This window comes from Staurois parvus, unplaced genomic scaffold (assembly GCF_062004578.1).
Source record: "Staurois parvus isolate SC_StPar_1 unplaced genomic scaffold, SC_StPar_1.0 ptg000019l, whole genome shotgun sequence".
Lineage (NCBI taxonomy): Eukaryota > Metazoa > Chordata > Amphibia > Anura > Ranidae > Staurois > Staurois parvus.
Window position 1 is genome coordinate 12,221,862 of NW_028317815.1, and position 20,311 is coordinate 12,242,172.

General features: G+C 43.4%; 1 long non-coding RNA gene across 1 annotated transcript; it reads left to right on the plus strand.

Moving 5' to 3' along the window:
* Positions 1-7,222: 7,222 nt before the first annotated feature.
* On the plus strand, positions 7,223-11,860 carry LOC149472886 (uncharacterized). The gene is made up of 2 exons (XR_016313867.1): positions 7,223-7,538; positions 11,241-11,860. It is a non-coding gene; the product is annotated as an uncharacterized LOC149472886 (long non-coding RNA).
* Positions 11,861-20,311: the final 8,451 nt, after the last annotated feature.

The window sequence follows — 20,311 nt, forward strand, 5'->3', positions numbered from 1 at the left end:
AAGAGACAAAAGAGTAGTCAGACAAGCCGGGGTCAACAACAACAGGACAGAACAGTACAGGACAGCAGACGAGAATCACAGGTCACGAGCCGGGTTCAGCAACAGAGGGTCAGATCAAAGGAGAATACAAAGAATAGTCAAGACAAGCCGAATCAGATACCAGGAGAGTCACGAGAGTCAGAACAGAGTAACAGCAACACAAAGACACAAGACACAAGTGCAAAGAGCATGTGCGGGCCACAGGCTTATATGTCATCAGCCACACCCCTCTGGAGGATGGACCACAGAAACCTGAAGGCATAAAAGGGCTCCCATCATGCACAGCAGAATCCAAGATGGACACCAGCACATGAAGTAACATAACCACAGGGAAAAGGTAGGACCTTGACAGTACCTCCCCCTCAAGGGCCCCTCCCCCTCCGCGGCTCAACAAAAGGTTTCTGAGGAAAGCGGGTATGAAAAGCGCGGAGGAGGGCAGGAGCATGGACATCCGCGGAAGGAACCCAGGAACGCTCCTCGGGACCATAACCGCGCCAATGAACCAGGAACTGTAATTGACCGCGCACCAATCGAGAGTCCAGGATCCGGCTCACCTCATACTCCTCATGACCGTCAACCCGGACAGGACGGGGCCGAGGAAGAGAGGTAGTGAAGCGATTGCAGATCAGAGGTTTCAACAGGGAAACATGAAAGATATTGGAGATCCGCATCCCAGACGGAAGGGCAAGTGCATAGGCCACCGGATTCACTTTGCGGAGAATGCGGAAAGGACCGACAAAACGGGGAGCCAGTTTGGGTGTGGGCACCCGAAGATTGAGGTTGCGAGTAGACAACCACACCCGATCGCCGACCTGGTATGAAGGAGCGGGCAACCGTCTGCGATCAGCCTGGAACTTCTGGCGCTGAGCTGAGTCCCTCAAGGCCCTCTGGATCTGCCCCCAAGAAGAACGCAGGGCAGCAAGATGGTTCTCCACAGCCGGAATGTCCTGTGGTGAGAACCTCTCAGGTAATACCGCGGGTTGAAACCCATAGTTGGCCATGAAGGGAGACATCCCGGTGGAGGAGTTGACCGCCGAGTTCCTGGCAAACTCTGCCCACGGCAGGAGATCGGCCCAATCATCCTGATGGTCTGAAATATAACACCGAAGGAATTGTTCTAAGGCCTGATTGGAACGCTCCGCAGCCCCATTGGACTGCGGGTGGTAGGCTGATGAAAAGGAGAGACTAATACCCAACTGGGAGCAGAAGGCACGCCAGAATCTGGACACAAACTGACTCCCGCGGTCTGAGACAATCACCTTAGGTAACCCATGCAGGCGAAAAATCTCCCTGGAAAAGACCGTGGCCAGTTCCTGCGCTGTGGGTAATTTCCTGAGTGGAATGCAATGGCACATCTTGGAAAACCGATCGACGATCATGAGGATGACCGTATGACCCCGAGACACCGGGAGGTCTACAATAAAGTCCATCCCTAGATGTGACCAAGGACGCTCCCCATTGGGAATGGGTTGCAGAAGACCCAAAGGGAGATGCCGTGGAGACTTATTCTGGGCACAGATCGAACATGCCGCTACATAAGAGGCAATGTCGGCACGGAGGGTTGGCCACCAGAATAAGCGAGAGACGACCCAACACAGCTGGTTCTTCCCTGGATGCCCGGCAGTTTTGGCGTTATGGTAGGTACGCAGCAGGCGGGTGCGCAATCCCTCGGGTACGAAACATCTACCCTCCGGCCTCCCGGGAGGAGCATCAGTTTGAGCCGCCAAAATCTGCTCCCCAAGGGGAGAGGTCAGACTGGTGCGAATGGCAGCCAGGATCTGATCTGGAGGTATAAGTGAGATTGGCTCAGAGTCCTCCCTGGACAACTCAGAGTATTGCCGTGATAACGCATCAGCCCTGACATTCTTGGAACCAGGCAAATATGAAACCACATAGTTGAAGCGTGACAAGAACAGAGCCCATCTGGCCTGGCGGGGTGTCAATCTCTTGGCCTCCGAAAGATAAGTCAGGTTCTTGTGATCGGTAAGAATGAGGACCGGAACCGCGGAACCCTCGAGCAGGTGCCTCCATTCCTTGAGAGCCAGAATGATGACCAACAACTCCCGATCTCCAATCTGGTAGTTGCACTCAGCCGAGGAAAGCTTCCTGGAGTAGAACCCGCAGGGAAGTAGGGGTCCATCGGGTGACCGACGCTGAGACAGGAGAGCCCCTACTCCCGTCTCGGAAGCATCAACTTCGAGGACGAAGGGCAACCCAGGATTGGGATGCGAAAGAATCGGAGCCGAAGCAAAGGCAGCTTTCAGAGCCTCGAAAGCTCTGATGGCCTCGGATGGCCACTCGTGAAGGTTACTCCCCTTCTTGGTTAGGTCAGAGAGAGGCTTTGCCAATGTGGAGAAGTTCCTGATGAACTTCCGATAGTAGTTGGCAAAACCCAGAAAGCGCTGAATGGGCCGAAGACCATTGGGACGAGGCCACTGCAGAACTGCCGCAACCTTCTGAGGGTCCATGGAAAATCCCTCCGCGGAAATTATGTAGCCCAAAAAGGCAACCTGGGATCGATGGAACTCGCACTTCTCGAGTTTACAAAAGAGTCCGTTCTCACGCAATCGTTGCAGCACCTGCTTAACATCCTGGACATGGGACTCCATGGAGGTAGAGTAAACCAAGATGTCATCCAGGTAAACCACTACGCATTGCTGCAACAAATCACGAAGGACATCGTTTATGAATTCCTGAAAGACCGCGGGCGCGTTACACAATCCGAAGGGCATCACCAGGTATTCGTAGTGCCCAGTTCTGGTGTTAAACGCGGTCTTCCACTCATCCCCCTGTCTGATCCGTACGAGGTTGTACGCCGCCCTAAGGTCGAGTTTGGTAAAGACCGTTGCTCCCTTAAGGCGGTCGAATAACTCAGAAATCAAAGGAATTGGATATGCATTTTTAATGGTAATCCGATTGAGACCCCTATAATCGATGCAGGGCCTCAATTCCCCACCTTTCTTCTTTACGAAAAAAAACCCCGCTCCTGCTGGGGAAGTAGACTTACGAATGTGCCCCCGGGAAAGCGCATCCACCACGTACTCCTCCATGGCCTTATTCTCCGCAACCGAGAGAGGGTACACCCTGCCACGTGGAGGAGTGGCCCCGGGTTGCAGGGATATGGCGCAGTCGTAAGGACGATGCGGTGGTAAGGTACCAGCGCGTACCTTATCGAACACGTCCCGGTATTCCCCATAGTCGGTGGGCAACGCAGAGTCCGAGGAGGCACACAATACCTTAACCGGCCCCCGGATGCACCCGGCCCCACACTGTGGAGACCATGAGAGAATCTCGGCTGTTTGCCAATTGAAGGTTGGATTGTGCCTCTGGAGCCAGGGATACCCCAAAACCACCGAATAGTGTGGGGAAGAAATCACCTGAAAACAGGCCAACTCCCTGTGAACAGCCCCAATGGCTACCTCTATTGGCAGGGTCTCGTGGGTAACCTGCGGCGGCTGCAGGGGCCTGCCATCTATTGCTTCGAGAACCAATGGGGCAGCACGAGCCTGCAGGGGAATGGAGTGCTGCGCAGCAAACGAGCTGTCCAAGAACAACCCACCGGCCCCAGAGTCTATCAACGCCTGGGCCGTCACCGAGCCCCCTGTCCAAGAAAGGACCACGGTGATCAGTGGCTTATCCTTGCGGAACGCCGGGGACGAGGAAACTCCACCCAAGATCTGTCCCCGACATGATCTCAGGTGCGAGCGTTTCCCGGACGGACCGGACAAGACTGCCGAAAGTGCCCACCGAGGCCACAGTACAGGCAGCGACCCTCCCGACGCCGAGCGGCCCGCTCCCCCTCGGAAAGGCGAGCAAACCCCAGCTGCATGGGTTCCCCACCAGACAAGCTATCCCCAGGAGGCGTGGGAGGAGAGGGAGGAACGGGTGGGACAGAAAACGCAGGTGCCAGTTGATTGGAAGGCCTCCGCAGGCGTTCCTTGAGTGAAGGCCTCTCCCTGAGCCTGGTGTCAATCAGGATCAGGAAAGAGATGAGCTCCTCCAACACCACAGGCAGTTCCTTAGCTGCAATCTCGTCCTTCAATGAGTCAGAAAGACCATGGGAAAACGCAGCCACCAGAGCCTCATTGTTCCAACCGACCTCTGCCGCCAGGGTACGAAACTCTATAGCGTACTCGGCCACGGTCCGTGAACCCTGATGCATGGTCATGAGCAGCTTGGCCGCCGAGGCGGAACGAGCCGGTACGTCGAATACCCTACGGAAGGCATCGACAAAACCAGAAAAATCTTGAATCACCGGGTCGTTCCTCTCCCATAAGGGATTTGCCCAGGCCAAGGCCTTGTCTGAGAGTAGTGAGATGAGGAACCCCACCTTTGACCTCTCAGATGGAAAGGCGTGGGGTATTAATTCAAAATAAATACCCACCTGGTTGAGGAACCCACGACACTGACTCGGCTCACCCCCAAAGCGCTGTGGAAGAGGGGCTGAACCGGTCATACCTCTGGACACCGCGGGTGTCGCATCAGCTGCGGCGGTAGGCACAGCAAGCGGAACAGCAGCGGAAGCGACCACCGGAGCGACAACCGGCCTAATAACACCAGGAGTAAGGTGCGCGGTGCGTGCAAGCAGAGTTTGCAACGCCTGAGCGAACTGATCCAACAGGTGATCCTGTTGATCGAGTCTGGCGACTAGCATTGGGAGCGAAGGCGTGCCTGCACCGTCAGGGTTCATGGCACTTGTGTAATGTCAGGGCAGGAGCTGAGGAACGGACAGGCAGGCCTAACAATGTAACGCACTGGCTGACGACAACCACCACCCACAGACCGAAGTCCCTCAGGGCGCGGAGTCTAAGTCCCAGGCTGCCCTTCACCAGGGCCCCTGATGGTGGGGATGGACTTGACGCAGCCAGGAACCAGGTCGCGGCCCCCGAGACACCTCAGCTGCGGTAATGGCCGCCGCCAATGGCGTGTAGCTGGTGGAAGAGACAAAAGAGTAGTCAGACAAGCCGGGGTCAACAACAACAGGACAGAACAGTACAGGACAGCAGACGAGAATCACAGGTCACGAGCCGGGTTCAGCAACAGAGGGTCAGATCAAAGGAGAATACAAAGAATAGTCAAGACAAGCCGAATCAGATACCAGGAGAGTCACGAGAGTCAGAACAGAGTAACAGCAACACAAAGACACAAGACACAAGTGCAAAGAGCATGTGCGGGCCACAGGCTTATATGTCATCAGCCACACCCCTCTGGAGGATGGACCACAGAAACCTGAAGGCATAAAAGGGCTCCCATCATGCACAGCAGAATCCAAGATGGACACCAGCACATGAAGTAACATAACCACAGAGAAAAGGTAGGACCTTGACACTGAACAACAAACAACGTCAGAAGCGTCTTACATGGGCTAAAGAAAAACAGACCTGGTCTGTTGCTCAGTGGTCCAAAGTCCTCTTTTCTGATGAGAGCAACTTTTACATCTCATTTGGAAACCAAGGACCCAGAGTATGGAGGAAGAATGGAGAGGCACACACTGCAAGATGCTTGAAGTCCGGTGTGAAGTTTCCACAGTCTGTGTTGATTTGGGGAGCCATGTCATCTGCTGGTGTTGGTCCACTGTGCTTAAGTCCAGGGTCAACACAGTCGTCTACCAGGAGATTTTGGAGCACTTCATGCTTCCTTCCGCAGACGAGCTTTATGGGGATGCTGACTTCATTTTCCAGCAGGACTTGGCACCTGACAACACTGCCAAAAGCACCAATACCTGGTTCAATGACCGTGGGATTACTGTGCTTGATTGGCCAGCAAACTCACCTGACCTGAACCCCATAGAGAATCTATGGGGCATTGCCAAGAGAAAGATGAGAGACATGAACCGAACAATGCAGAATAGCTGAAGGCCGCTATTGAAGCATCCTGGTCTTCCATAACACCTCAGCAGTGCCACAGGCTGATAGCTTCCATGCCACGCTGTATTGAGGCAGTAATTGCTGCAAAAGGGACCCAAACCAAGTACTGAGTACATATGCATGCTTATACTTTTCAGAGGTCCGATATTGTTCTATGTACAATCCTTCTTTTATTGCTTGCATGTAATATTCTAATTTTCTGAGATTGTGGATTTGGGGTTTTTATGAGCTGTAAGCCATAATAATCACAATTATGACAAATCACGGCTTGAACTATCTTGCTTTGCATGTAATGAGTCTATCTCATATATTAGTTTCATCTTTTAAGTTGCATTACTGAAATAAATGAACTTTTGCACGATATTCTAATTTTTTGAGTTTCACCTGTATTTGTGTGAAAAAAAAATTATAAATTTCATTTGGGTACACTGTTGCATGACTGAGCAATTGCCAGGTAAAGTATCGCACTGCTGAATAGCAAAAAATGCCCTGGTCGTGAAAGGGGTTGAACCTTCTGAAAGCTCAATTGGTTATCTGGTAAGGAGGTGGTGTGCAGTTGTGGTATCAGAGCACTGAACTTTACAGTCTGCACAGTGGATTGTTAGCACTTGATTCTCACTTAACACATGGATTATGTTTTTGGATTAATTAAATCAAAATAACACTGGCTATTTATTAAACTTATGTGACACACCAGTAATACAAAAAAACAAATACACCAATTACTCATCCTTCCGATAGCTGCTGTTCATAATTGTCATGAAGATCACCTAGCATATAGAAAAATATTCTTTCACAGCGCTATCTGATTTTTTTATCCCGGCATGTAAAATGAATAAAAAACTGACCCATACAAGAAAAATTGTATTTATTTGATTTATGTTTTTGGATGTTATAGAGAACATGCTTACTGTTTTGTTTCACTGTTTTGTTTTTCATGTAGTATTTAATCTTTAATTTTACAAAGATATTACTATTGTTCAAATAGTGCAATTTTTATTAGTCTTATGTTTTATATACACATATACTGTTTATTTTTGTCATGTCTTTTAAAAGGGACAGCACAACTATTTTCACCTAGCCTATATTTGTTGCTGTATTCTGGCAATAGAGTGCTGCTGCCCATTGTGTTTATATTTTTATTTTGTCACACTAAGCTCAGTGTTTTCATTTATAGTTATGTTTCTACAAATGTTTAAGAACTCATGTATGATATGATTTCCAAAAAAGGGAAATATATTGCCACTTGACAGTAATAAAAGGAATGTGGCACATCTGAAAGAACCTGAGATCATTCTTTAGCTCAGCATGGAAACATTTGTTGGTGGCAGCTGCAACAGTAACATATGACAGCATCAGTCATGTCTTCTTAAGAACTGGTTACAGCTAGGAGGAGTTTCTGTTATAACAGGGGGCCGCATCCATGCTAACTGCTGGATCAGATATAACTGAAGACTGGAAGGAAAGTAGAAAGAGTCAAGCTAGATCATGAGAATTCCCAACACAGGAAAATGCTCATAGGAATCGACCTGTACCAAATACACAATATGGAATTACTGAAATAATCAGAATCTGGGTCTTTAAGAAGTAAATAAAAGCCCTGGATACAATAAATATGAATACTGCAAGACGGTAAGAAACAGAATATGAGATTTAGTTATGTCTGATTTGTATGCTGCTTAGTTTATAGATGTTAACAGCAGAGTATAAAGATGTGAGCAGATAGAATTTCCGCTGATGAGATTTATTTTATTAGCTGTTCATTCTAAAAATGATTGACAAGCACAGCATAGCTGCAGTGATTATTCCTGCAACCATAACTCTGTCACATTTTTACATTTTAATTTATTTTATTGAGCAGCAAAACTTTTTAATTAGATTTTTCTACATTACAAAACTTGAAATATATACATTTTTGAGCATACTACAACTTGTGATACAATTGTCTTAGTAAACACTCAAATCTCTGTTTTTTGCTATTTTTTTTCAATAGGAGAAAAAGGTTAAATTAAAAAAACCAGTAATGAATTAATGTGCTAGTCCACCTTTGTGGCAAATTGTAAAGCAGGACTGTGGGGGTTATTTATTAAAGCTGGAGAGTGCAAAATCTGGTGCAGCTCTGCATAGATACCAATTAGCTTCAAGGTTTTTATTACCAAAGCTTAATTAAACAAGCTGATTGGCTACCGTGCACAGCCAGCTGCACCAGATTCTCAGTGCACCAGTATTAGTAAATCTCCCCCAGTCAATAATATAAAATAATATCAGTTCTGAATGGTATTCCTTCTATGTTTAGGTCTAAATATCCTTGCTGTCATTGAAAACATCTAAGTGTTGCTTTCCGTCATGAGATTTAGCCTTCGACTGTCTACAGTTATATATATATTCATGGGCAGATTATTTTATTCTTTTGAAAGTTAACACATATTAAATTTAGTACTTAGTAAATTTTGAACATAATTGATTGAGCATAATGAAAACATTAAGGAAATAGTAATAATATAAAGCAACAAAATAAATGTTATTTACAAAATTGATAACTTGGCTTGGAAAATCTATCTCATCTGGAAAGTTTATAAAGATGGAGTTATCTTTTTAATATTAGCATATGAAAGTGGGGGCTAGACTGTCAAAAACTAGGATAATTAGTAGAGTCCTAATAATAATTTTGAATGATTCATGGTAAGTCGTAGATTGGAAATCAGTTCTCAGGTAGCACTATTGTTAGAAAAATACAAATTGGTTTATAACAGTCTGTTTAGACTATTTTACTACCTCTAACATAGTCAGTGAAATATTTTTCTAATATCTTTCACTGTTTCTGCAGAAAGTGGAACATACATTTCATTTTACATAATAATAATAAAAAATAATGTGATAGAAGGCAACAACTGGCGTTTTCAATCCTTTTTGAAAATGTTTTCTTCTGCCAACATGGTGAATTAGTCATTTACCAATTACAGGAAAATTCAGAAAGAGAGAGCTTTGAGTACACTTTTTATGAAACAATTTATTTGTGTGTGTCTTCTGTCTGCATGTGACTTTGATAATGTTAATGACGCAACCTATTTTGTTTTTACACAACACCTATTTCAGTCTTCCAGCAATATACCTGGGTTGCAGTTAGCTACCAATAATAAACCAATGAAGAACAATCTAAAACTTGGTTTATCATCTAAGGCAATGTTCACAGGTTTACTGCAGGGTATTCTTGCAGCAATTTTTGTTTCAGAGTTTTTGGACTTGTCAGTTGCAGGAGTGCAATAGCAACCTATCTGATCCTGTCTTGAAGTGCAATCTGATTTTGTGTTTTATGGGTTACAGCACTTTGCCAATTTTATTTTTTAGCAAATAACCCTGTAGCATGGGGTTGATTTAACAAAAAAAATATACTGTGCAATTTGTAAGTCAATTTGCAGTTTTCAAAGGGAATTTTCCCTAAGCTTAGTGAATATGGTAAAAATTCACCCAATCGCATGCAAAGAAAAAAACAAAACAGTATTTATGCTTGAACATGGTTAAATGATGGAAGACAACAGAGCTTTACTTCTGTCACTAATCTAAGGGAAAATTCATTTTCAATATAAAAATTCCCTTGCAATGTCAACGACCTATTTATCTGTAGTAAATAAACCCTATAATCTCAATCATACAGGAATTCAATTGGCTGACAAAAAAGAGGCGCTTAAAGAAGGATGAGCACTGCATTCATAATAAGGGGTAAAACTTTGGAAAATCTAGGTATGTTAAGTTGTCCAAATTCTAGCCATAAAGATTTAGGGAAGTATCAGATGGGTGGTTTGAGAGCTACATTTGAATGAAAACACATAGTACTCCTTAGGCTTGCCCTACATTATACAATTTGATTTACATTAAACCTTTAGATTTACGAAAACCATATAATATTAGGTTGAACCTTTCTATTTATATGCAATCAGGCAGGCCCTTGCACTACATAGTTGAAGATCAGTTGAAGTCTAGGTTCACACCTATGCAGGTTGCTTTTGAGGTGCATTGCATTTTTGGATGTGCATTTTTGCTGTGTTTCTGATGCGTTTTTGTTTTTCTTTTTTTTTTTAATTTTTCCTGTTGCTAGGCAGATTTTAAATGTAAAACATAAAAAAGTGTGAAAACGCATAAAAAACGGAATACATGCTTTTCTGCAGCGTTGCATCATACATACTATGGGGGTTTCAACTGGGGGAATCAATGGTGGAGAAGGATCTGGGGGTTCTGGTAGATCACAAGCTTAATAATGGCATGCAATGTCAAGCTGCGGTTTCTAAAGCAAGCAAAATCCTCTCTTGTATTAAGAGGTATAGACTCCAGAGAGAGAGATATCATATTACCCCTGTACAAATCATTAGTAAGACATCATCTGGAATATGCAGTTCAGTTTTGGGCACCAATTCACAAAAAGAACATAGGGGAGCTGGAGAAAGTATAGAGAGGGACAACCAAGGAGGGATATGATCAACATGTATAAATACCTCAGTGGTTCATATAATGAACTCGGTGTAGAGCTATTCACTCTGAGGTCATCACAGATCTTTATGTCTGGAGGAAAATAAATTTAATCTCCAAACACAGAAAGGTTTCTTCACAGTGAGAGCTGTGAAAATGTGGAATAGACTCCCTCAAGAGTTGGTTCTGGCCAGCTCAGTGGATTGCTTCAAAAAAGGCCTGGATTGTTTCTTAGATACTAGCATTTATAGGTAAAGTTGATCCAGGGTATATCCGATTGTCTCTCGGGGGATCAGGAAGGAATGTTTTTCCCAGCAGGAGCAAATTGGATCGTGCTTTGCTGGGTTTTTTTTGCCTTCCTCTGGATCAACTGTTGGTATAGGATTATAACTTTTTTTTTCTATGGTTGAACTGGATGGACTTTTGTCTTTTTTCAGCCAGACTAACTATGTAACTATGTTCCCATTGAAGTCTATAGAACCAAAAACACAACATTCTGCGTTGTAAAAAGTCCCTGACCCTTTCCAAAAAATGCACCAGGTTAAAATGCAGAGATGTGAACCTGTCCCATAATAAAACATGTTAAATGGACTGTACTACGTTTCTGAAAAACGCTGCAAAAAACGCTTAGGTGTGAGCCTAGGGTAAAGGAAATTGAACAAGAAAAATGTATAATCTATGTCCAGCTTAACAGAGAACAACTTTACTGAGTAGCTTCAATACTTCAAGATTTAATATTAATAGAGACATCCTAGCAAAAAAAAAAAAACATTCCATGCGATTTCTACTAAATATGTACAAAATGACCATACATGTTAATTTCTCCTTTATTCATATAACAATAAACTTATGTTTGTTTTTGTATCCCAGAATACAGTCCCTCCGGGCTCATAGACAAAGGATTCCTGTAACTTATGTGGATGGTTGGCAAACCCAGTCCTGCATATGCACAGAACAATGGTGTATTGATGAACTAGCCACTTACCTGCTGATCACCATGATAATTGTAGTTGCACTATTGGGGGCATGGGCAAAAAAGGATTTCTATGTGTAACAGATCTATGGGACAGTGTGAAGCAACCTTTCAGCTGGAAATAACAAAGCACTGAAAGCTGCACTCTGATTGATGATACCTAAGAAGAATAACAGACTTATCAACCTTCAGAGTTATATTTGAGGGTTATTTAAATTATGGACAATGATAAGGAAGGAAAACTTGAATGAATGACTATTTATTATGTCACTTCTTAGTGACCAGTAAATGTTTACAGTGATTTTCTATCACATAATAGAAACTAAATTTTGAACTGCATTTTTGTCATGTGATGAAATGTGTGGTAATAACAGATTAAGTTATTTTGAATAAAATGAAATGGCTTTGTAAAGTATTCTGACGTTAAAATCCGATTGTGGGTATATCCTGTTTAATCTGTGCTTTTGTTGTATGACTTCCAATTTTTATGTTTGTTCAGTAAATGGAGTGACATTTAGTGTGTGTTTGGCTTCATGATGTTATCAGAAACTCTTTTGAAATCCAAAATGATAGTGACTATATTTGTCTGAAAATAAATAATAATAGTAAATAAGGTGAAATGCTACACTTTCTTAAAAAAGAACAAAATCATACCTCTCTGGCTAATGTTTCCTGGGAGGTCATTTACATAGATCATTTCCAGTTTGGAAACATTTTTTGCCTCAGCTGTTATCCAGGTAAAAGGAAATTTAACAAAGAACAGTGAAAAACTCCCCAACTCTAAAAAAATAAGTATATTAGGTCACCGATTTATATTCATGTTGTGATTTGCTGTTCATTGTCCAAAAGGTGGAAATTCATGTGAAGGTCATTTTTATTCTATCTATTCACCTAGACATTCCTGGGTGAACAAACAAATGAATGGAACCAGAGCCCACCCCAACAGTCTACTGGGCAACATTCCTAGTATTGTCTGATGGGATTAAGGCCTCATGCACATTGTGTGTTTTTTCAGCAGCTCCTAGGAGCATCTGTGTTTTTCCCCTGCCTCTAATGCACACATAGGCTTTTAGAGGAGTTTAGAGGCAGGGGTGTTTCAAGGCAGGAAAAAAAAACCTGACTGCCAGTGCGTCCAGGATCAGCGGTGTCTAAACGCACATTAACGCTAGGCGCATTAACACTTGAGCGGTAATTCATTTCAATGGCCAGAATAAACTAATATTCTGACCAATGAAATTAATTAACTCCTACATGCTTTATGCTGCTAACCTCAACTAAATGCATTACACACTTTTGCAAGTGTCAAGCGTTTTTATCTGCCAAAATGCCCCTGCCAAGAGAAAAGATGTCTAGGAGAGATAGAAAAATGTCCAGCCAGTCAGAAGGTGGACTCCCTGGGGGTGGAGCCTGAACATGGCGGCGCCGGAGAGCAAGCGCTAGGAGCTCTCCGACGGGACTCCTCCGTCCAGACCCTCCCCAGCTACCCCGCACGGACAGAGGCATGAGCGGCCGAAGATTTACCTGGAGACCGGGGTAACTGACGGCAGAGTGGACCCCTGGTGCGGAAGCAGAGAGGAGCTGTGGTTGCGGGCTAGGTCTACCCGGCAGCCCGGTCAGCGGCAAGTGAGAGAGCCGGGAAGCCGGGTTGCCGAGGTGACAGGAGGACGGTGGGACCATGTGACCAGCCGCAAAGGAGTGTTGGGAAAGGAGAAAGCCGGCTGGCGTCTCACAAAAGGCAGGGAGAGACAAGGCGGCTTCTCCGAGTACCCCCCTTGCTGAGCCTGCACCGAAGGGGGGAAAGGGAAAAACAACTGCTGCTCCAGGTACCAAAAATACCCCAAGAGGAGAAGAAAAAAGAGGGGGAAAAGTAAAAGGAAAGGACCCTGTGGAATCCCCAAGCAACCTAACTGGAACTGCAGACAGCAAGCTGGAGCCAGCCCGAGGAGAAGGAGGGGTGAGCTGGGTGAGTGGAAGCTGCTGAAAACTGAAAAATTGTCTCCTTCGTATTTACTTGTTGCATGTGACACAACATAATAGAAAACAAAAGAGAAGAGAAAGGAGGGGATTCCCAGGGGATCTGGAAAGAGAGACTAACTTAGTACTTAAAGCAGGAAAACTAGAGGACAAACTAACAGGCAAAAAGGGGACCATATTATAGAAGTATACTATTTAACAGCATATGGAATAAAAGAATCCTATAGAAGACATGAAGAATAAGAGCACTAAAGGAAGTGGTCTTAAAGGATCCCAATCAGGAACAATTAAAAAATATACATTGCAGGGAAATATAACCCCAGAAAGATCACAAAGTATAATTGGGAAAAGAGATGGGGATACCAGTCTGGAAAAAAGCCCTAGATCATCATTGGGCTTGGATGTCACTAACCACCAGATACCAGAAATAGTGGATGGGAGAGAAATGGAAAGTGAACTACAAGCACCAAATAAAAAAGAGATGGCAGAAATGTTTGAGGCCTTAGAAAAGATAATAAAGAACGAAATGGCATCTTTACGGAAGGATCTGGGACAGGTGCTGACAAGAGTGGAGGAAATGGAAGGAAAAGTAAAACACCAGGCCCAGAATATATCTCAATTGGAGGAAAAAGTAAAAAATATGGAAAAAACGCAAATAAAGCTGCTGTATAAATTAGAGGTACAAGAAAATAGAGACAGGAAGAACAACCTAAGGCTGAGAGGAATCCCAGAGACCATAGAAGGGGAAATATTACAAAAAGAAATATGTAAAATTTTAAATTCCATATTGAATAGAGCTACGTCAGAGGTGATTAAAACAGATGGTGTTTGGAGAAAAGGAAAGTTCCAAAACGACGGGAAGGAAAATCCAAGAGATGTTATAGTCCAATTACATAGGTATGGAGACAGAGAAGAGATCTGGAAGAAGATTAAAGGGAAAAAAACGATTAAATATGGAGAAATGGTTATTCAGATCTTTGCAGACCTTGGACCAGAAACTTTGTGGAGAAAAAAAACTTTGAAACCACTGACAGAGCAGATGAGAAAAAAGAAAGTCCTCTATAGATGGGGAACCCCGATTTGTCTGATTGGGTGGAAAAATGGGATAACAGCCTACCTGAGATTCCCAGAAGATATGAGAGATTTTTGTGAAAAACTTGAGTTGCAGAGGATGGAGATCCTTGGATGGGAACAAGAGAATAAAGGAGGAGAAGCAAGACAAAAGGAATGGCAGACTGTTAGAGGGAGAAAGCAGAATTAATTACTGTCCAAATAGAGATTTTCCTGAGATTTTCCCTAGGGGTGAAACCGCGGATTGTTAAAAGTAAAGAAAGAAATGAGATTACGGACGGGAACAGCTGGGGGGGAGGGGGAAGGAGGAGGAGCTGTCCATGGACAGAGTTCAAACCCCAAAAATAATCAACAGTGTTCTTAGAAACACAAATGATTAGTAGGTGCATTAGTTGTCTAGTGGGGGGGAGGGAGGGGTGGAGGGAAAGGGGGGAGGGAGGGGACGAGAGTCGGGTGGGGGGGAGGGGAGGGGGAGGGAGGGAGGGGAGGAGGTACGGGGTCAATACTCTGCAAGACAGAAGAGATAAAGAGGAAAAGGCAATCAGGATGAGAGATGGAGCCAATTGGGAATGATGGAAGAAATACAGTTTATAACATATAATGTGAACGGGCTGAGTTGCCCAGGGAAGAGATTTAGGTTGTTTAATGAGTTACATCATAGGGAGACGTCAGTGGTATTTTTACAGGAGACACACTTTGAGATAGAGGCAAATGTAAAATTGAGATCCAAATACTATCCAACATGGTACTATGCAGATTCTCCAATTAAAAGAGCAAAAGGGGTTGCAATAGGTTTGGCAAAGAATACGAGATTTGAGCTGGAGGATAGAAGAACCGACCCGGAGGGGAGGTTCTTATTCTTGAAAGGTAAACTTCAGGGGATTGAGTGCACTTTAGCCAATATATACTGCCCTAATAAAAATCCGGAGATATATATGAAGGGTCTGTTAAAAAAATTAATGGAATTTAAAAAAGGGCGTTTGATAGTGGCTGGAGACCTGAATTTCTGTATGGACCCACAAAAGGATAATACCTCTTCTGTGCAAAGAGAGGGGAGTAGGTCTCTGAGAGCTTTGAAAAAAGCGATGCATGAATACCAACTAGTGGACACCTGGAGAATAACGCATATGAAAGACAGAGACTATTCCTTCTTCTCGAATGCACACGAGATATACTCGAGATTAGATTACATCTTAATAGACCACCAACTTATAGATCATCTGGTTAAAATCGACATAGAAACAAGGACGTTCTCGGACCATGCTCCGGTCGTAATGAAAATGAGATGGGGAAGAAGGTGGACTGGAGGATTAGGGTGGAGGTTAAACGAGGCTCTTCTTCTGGATGAGGATATAGTTCAAAAAATCGAGAAAGAGATTAAGGTATATTTTAAGGAGAACGAAACAGAGGGAGTATCGATAGCTACAGTTTGGGAAAGCCATAAGGTATTTATAAGAGGAATCTTGATCGCGGCAGGTGCAAGGAAAAAAAAGGAAAGAAGAGAGAGGGTCAGTAGGCTCTTAAAAGAGATATCGGACCTGGAGCAGATCCATAAGAAGAAAATAACAAAAGATACGAGACAGAAGCTAGTGGATAAAAAAGATGAGCTAGAGAGGATGATGGAGGAGGAGAAGAGAAGAGTATACAACAGGGTTTTGAACGAAAGATATAGATGGGGAGACAGACCAGGAAGATATTTAATGAGAGCCTTGAATAAAAAGAAAAATAGGAACTACATAGAAAAGATAAAAAGTTCAAAGGGGGAGTTGGTCCACTCAAATAAAGAGATTATTAAAGTGTTTACGGAGTATTATAAGAAATTATATAATATCAGTACCCAAGGCCCTCTAAAAGAAGCCCAAGAGGAAATTAATAAAAAAAAGATGACATACTTAAAAAATGCGGGATTACCAAAACTAAGTGAAGCACAGTTGAAATCCCTAGATGCAGAAATCTCCCAGGAAGAAATTAAAATAGCATTGAAAAGCACAGGGGGGGGAAAAAGCCCAGGCCCGGATGGTTATACAGTTAGGTACTATAAGAAATTCAGTGAGGTATTGTTACCCAAGCTGGAGAAATATATGAATGCTCTGGGAGGTGGGACGGAAGTGAGGAGAGAATCCCTACAGGCCCATGTAGTACTTATTCACAAGGAGGGAAAAGATCCATCTCAGTGCTCCAGCTATAGACCTATTTCACTACTGAACACTGACACTAAACTGTATGCAAAGGTGTTAGCAAACAGGTTGAGGGATCTGATGCCTGAATGGATCCATGGAGACCAGGTGGGCTTTGTACCGGGGAGAGAAGGTAGAGATAACGGCTTGAGAACCCTGATGCTTATTCAGAAGAGTAGAAAAGGGAAAGCCCCGGTGGTGCTCTTGTCAATTGACGCAGAGAAGGCATTCGATAGAGTGGACTGGGGCTTCATGATGGATAACTTAAAAGTGTTGGGGATAGGCGATAGAATGCGAGAGTGGATAAGCAAATTATATAGTGAGCCTACTGCAATCATCACGGTAAACGGGGAGAGATCAGAATCCATTGGAATGTCTAATGGTACAAGACAGGGCTGTCCACTGTCCCCTCTGTTGTATGTATTGTCACTCGAACCTCTGTTGTCAATAATAAGAAATAGTGGATCGGTAAAGGGAATACAGATAGAATCCACAGAACATAGAGTAGCGGCCTTTGCGGACGACTTATTGTTCTATGTGGGGAATCCTCGAATAACTCTCCCAAATATAATGAAGATTCTGAAGGAGTACGGTGAACTTTCAAACTTAAAAATAAATCCAACGAAAACAGAGATCCTGAATATTAATATATCAAAGAATGAAAAAGAAAAACTACAAAAAGAATTCCCCTTTATATGGAGAGAAAAAGAGATAAAGTATCTAGGAATAAAACTTACTGCCTCATCTAAGAATTTGTATGGATTAAACTATATATCTTTGATAAATGAGATCAGGGAAGATTTAAAAAGACTAGAAGGAGGAAACCCATCCTGGATAGGACGTATAAACCTAGTCAAAACGGTAATTATGCCTAAAATACTGTATAGATTTCAAATGGTACCAATTAAAATCCCAGAGGCCTTCTTTAAAATAATGAAAAGAATGTTAATAAAATATATATGGAGGAATAAAAAACCTAGAATAGCATATGAAACATTGAGTAGGACTAAAGAGAAAGGGGGATTGGGTCTACCAGATGTCAAGAGATATTATAAAGCAGTGGTTTTGGCAAGAATATATGACTGGACATTTAACCATAAGGGGAAAAGCTGGGTAACAATTGAAAATGATCTTAGTGGCACTAGATTGAGTCAGATGATATGGGTTCCAACACAGTTTAGGGGAATTAAAGAAAGCACAAGTATCTACACTTTAAATGTTCTTAGGGTATGGGACACTTTACACAAAAACATGAAATGGGAATTCAATTCTATATTAATGCCTCTCACAAATACTGAGTATTTCCCTCCGGGAAAGAATAAGATATCAGGGAGATGGTTTAGAAAGGAGGACACCCAACTGAGTGATGTTTTGGTGGAAGGGGAATTGAGATCACTTAAAGATTTAATAGAGAAGAAGGGAGATATTTTTATTAGAATAGATGAGTGGAAGTATCATCAATTGAAATGTTTTATTGGAAACCTACCGAAACCCCTGAGAATAAAACAGGAGTGGAATATGTTTGAAAGGTTATTGGGGACACGAGGTGATGGGAAACACGGTATTTCAAAAGTGTATAGAATACTCACAGAATTAGACACAAACACAAAGTTAACTTTTATTATAAAATGGGAAAGGGACATGGGAGTTGGGTTTGATGAAGATAGACAGAGAAAGATGTTTAGATTGATACACGATAATGTTAGTATGAGAGAAGTCGAGGTAAATTATAAGTGTATGACACGATGGCACATTACACCGAGTGTAGAGCATAAGATGAACGGGGAAAACTCAAATAAGTGTTGGAGAGGATGTGGAGAGATTGGCACGGTGTTTCACATATGGTGGGAATGTCCGAAAATTCAGGCCTTTTGGAAGATAATAGTTAAACTGATTGAGGAAATAACCGAAATTGACATAGGGTTAGACCCAACGACGTGCCTCCTACACAAGGTAGAGACATCTGTAAATAAATATAAAGATTCAGGTATTTGGTACTTCTTGAATGCAGCGAAAGGGCTGATACCCAAGTTTTGGAGAAGAGCCGAGGTACCGAAGGAGGAAGACTGGATTAACAGAGTGAACCAAATAGGTAGAATGGAAAAATCATACCATATGCATGAAGATAGGATGGGAGTTTATTCTAGGAGATGGGAAAAGTGGGAAAGAGCAGGATTGAAGGAGAAATATAAGAAAATATAAACTAAAAGGTTAGCAATAAAATGGATAAACCTTATTAGATTAGAAGGGATTGGAGTCTGCAGAGGGAAGAGGGGAGATGAGGGGCGGGAAGGGGAGATAGTGGGATGGGAAAGAAAAGAGTTTTTAGTAAGGGAAAGATAGAAATGTTATAAATGTTTATTTGTATGAGAATTTTTTTTTCCCCTGTTTTGGGGCTTTTGTATTAATATGAAAAATTTAATAAATATTTAAATTAAAAAAAAAAAAAAAAAAAAAAAAAAAAAGAAAAATGTCCAGTCTTCATGAGGTCTTCGCATGAATGGTGGTTCCTAGTTCCTTAGATTTATTGAATTACTCATGCTCCACGGAAGATTCAGAATCAAGGGAAATAAAATATATACGTAAGGGAAACACTCTTCCCTAATCGCTATATTGCTACACATACATTATAATAGAGTCCCTGATTTTCAGAAGAAGCAGAAGCTGCTTTGAGGTCTCTAAATTCTGACATATAACAATCTAACATCATACAAATATTAAAATTATTAAAACATACAGGGATTTATTTACTAAAGCTGGTTCACTCAATCTGGTGCAGCTGTGCATGGTAGCCAATCAGCTTCTGACCTCAGCTTGTTCAATTAAGCTTTAGCAATAAAACCTGTAAGCTAATTAGTTTCCATGCAGAACTGCATGAGATTCTCAGTGAACCAGGTTTAGTAAATAAACTCCACAGTAACTAAGTCTGTTTACTTAAAAGACAGCTATAAGTAGGTATTTTATTTATTTCATGTACCGTATTTGCCGGCGTATATGACGACTTTTCAACCCGTGAAAATCTTTTGAAAAGTCGGGGGTCGTCTTATACGCCAGTATACGGCGAGCCGGTGTCAGGGCGGCACTTTTTTGAGGGGCGGCGCCGCCCCCCCTCCTCCTCCAACGGACACCAAGTACAGGGGTGGGCAGAGGGGCTGCTGTACCTTACCTGGCTCCGGTCCCACGACGATCCGGTCCAGGAAGCGCGGCTGCTCCTTCTTTCAGTTCGGCCGCTTGATGGTCCCGCCGCCCGCTCGGCTCCGCCTCCTCACCGGTGATTGGGTGCCAGCGAGGAATTGGGCGACCAATCACAGGAGACCAATCACCAGCGAGGAGGCGGAGCCGAACGGCACCGCGAAAATCAAGCGGCCGAACCAACGATGAGGCACTGTTCCTCCCCCACAGACACCAACGATGGGGCACTATTCCTCCCCCACTGACACCAATGATGGGGCACTTTTCTCCCCACTGATACCAACGATGGGGCACTATTCCTCCTCCCCACTGACACCAACGATGGGGCACTATTCCTCCCCCACTGACACCAATGATGGGGCACTTTTCTCCCCACTGATACCAACGATGGGGCACTATTCCTCCCCCACTGACACCAACCATGGAGCACTATTCCTCCTCCCCACTGACACCAACGATGGGGCACTATTCCTCCTCCCCACTGACACCAATAATGGGGCACTATTCCTCCCCCACTGACACCAATGATGGGGCACTATTATCCCCACTGATAC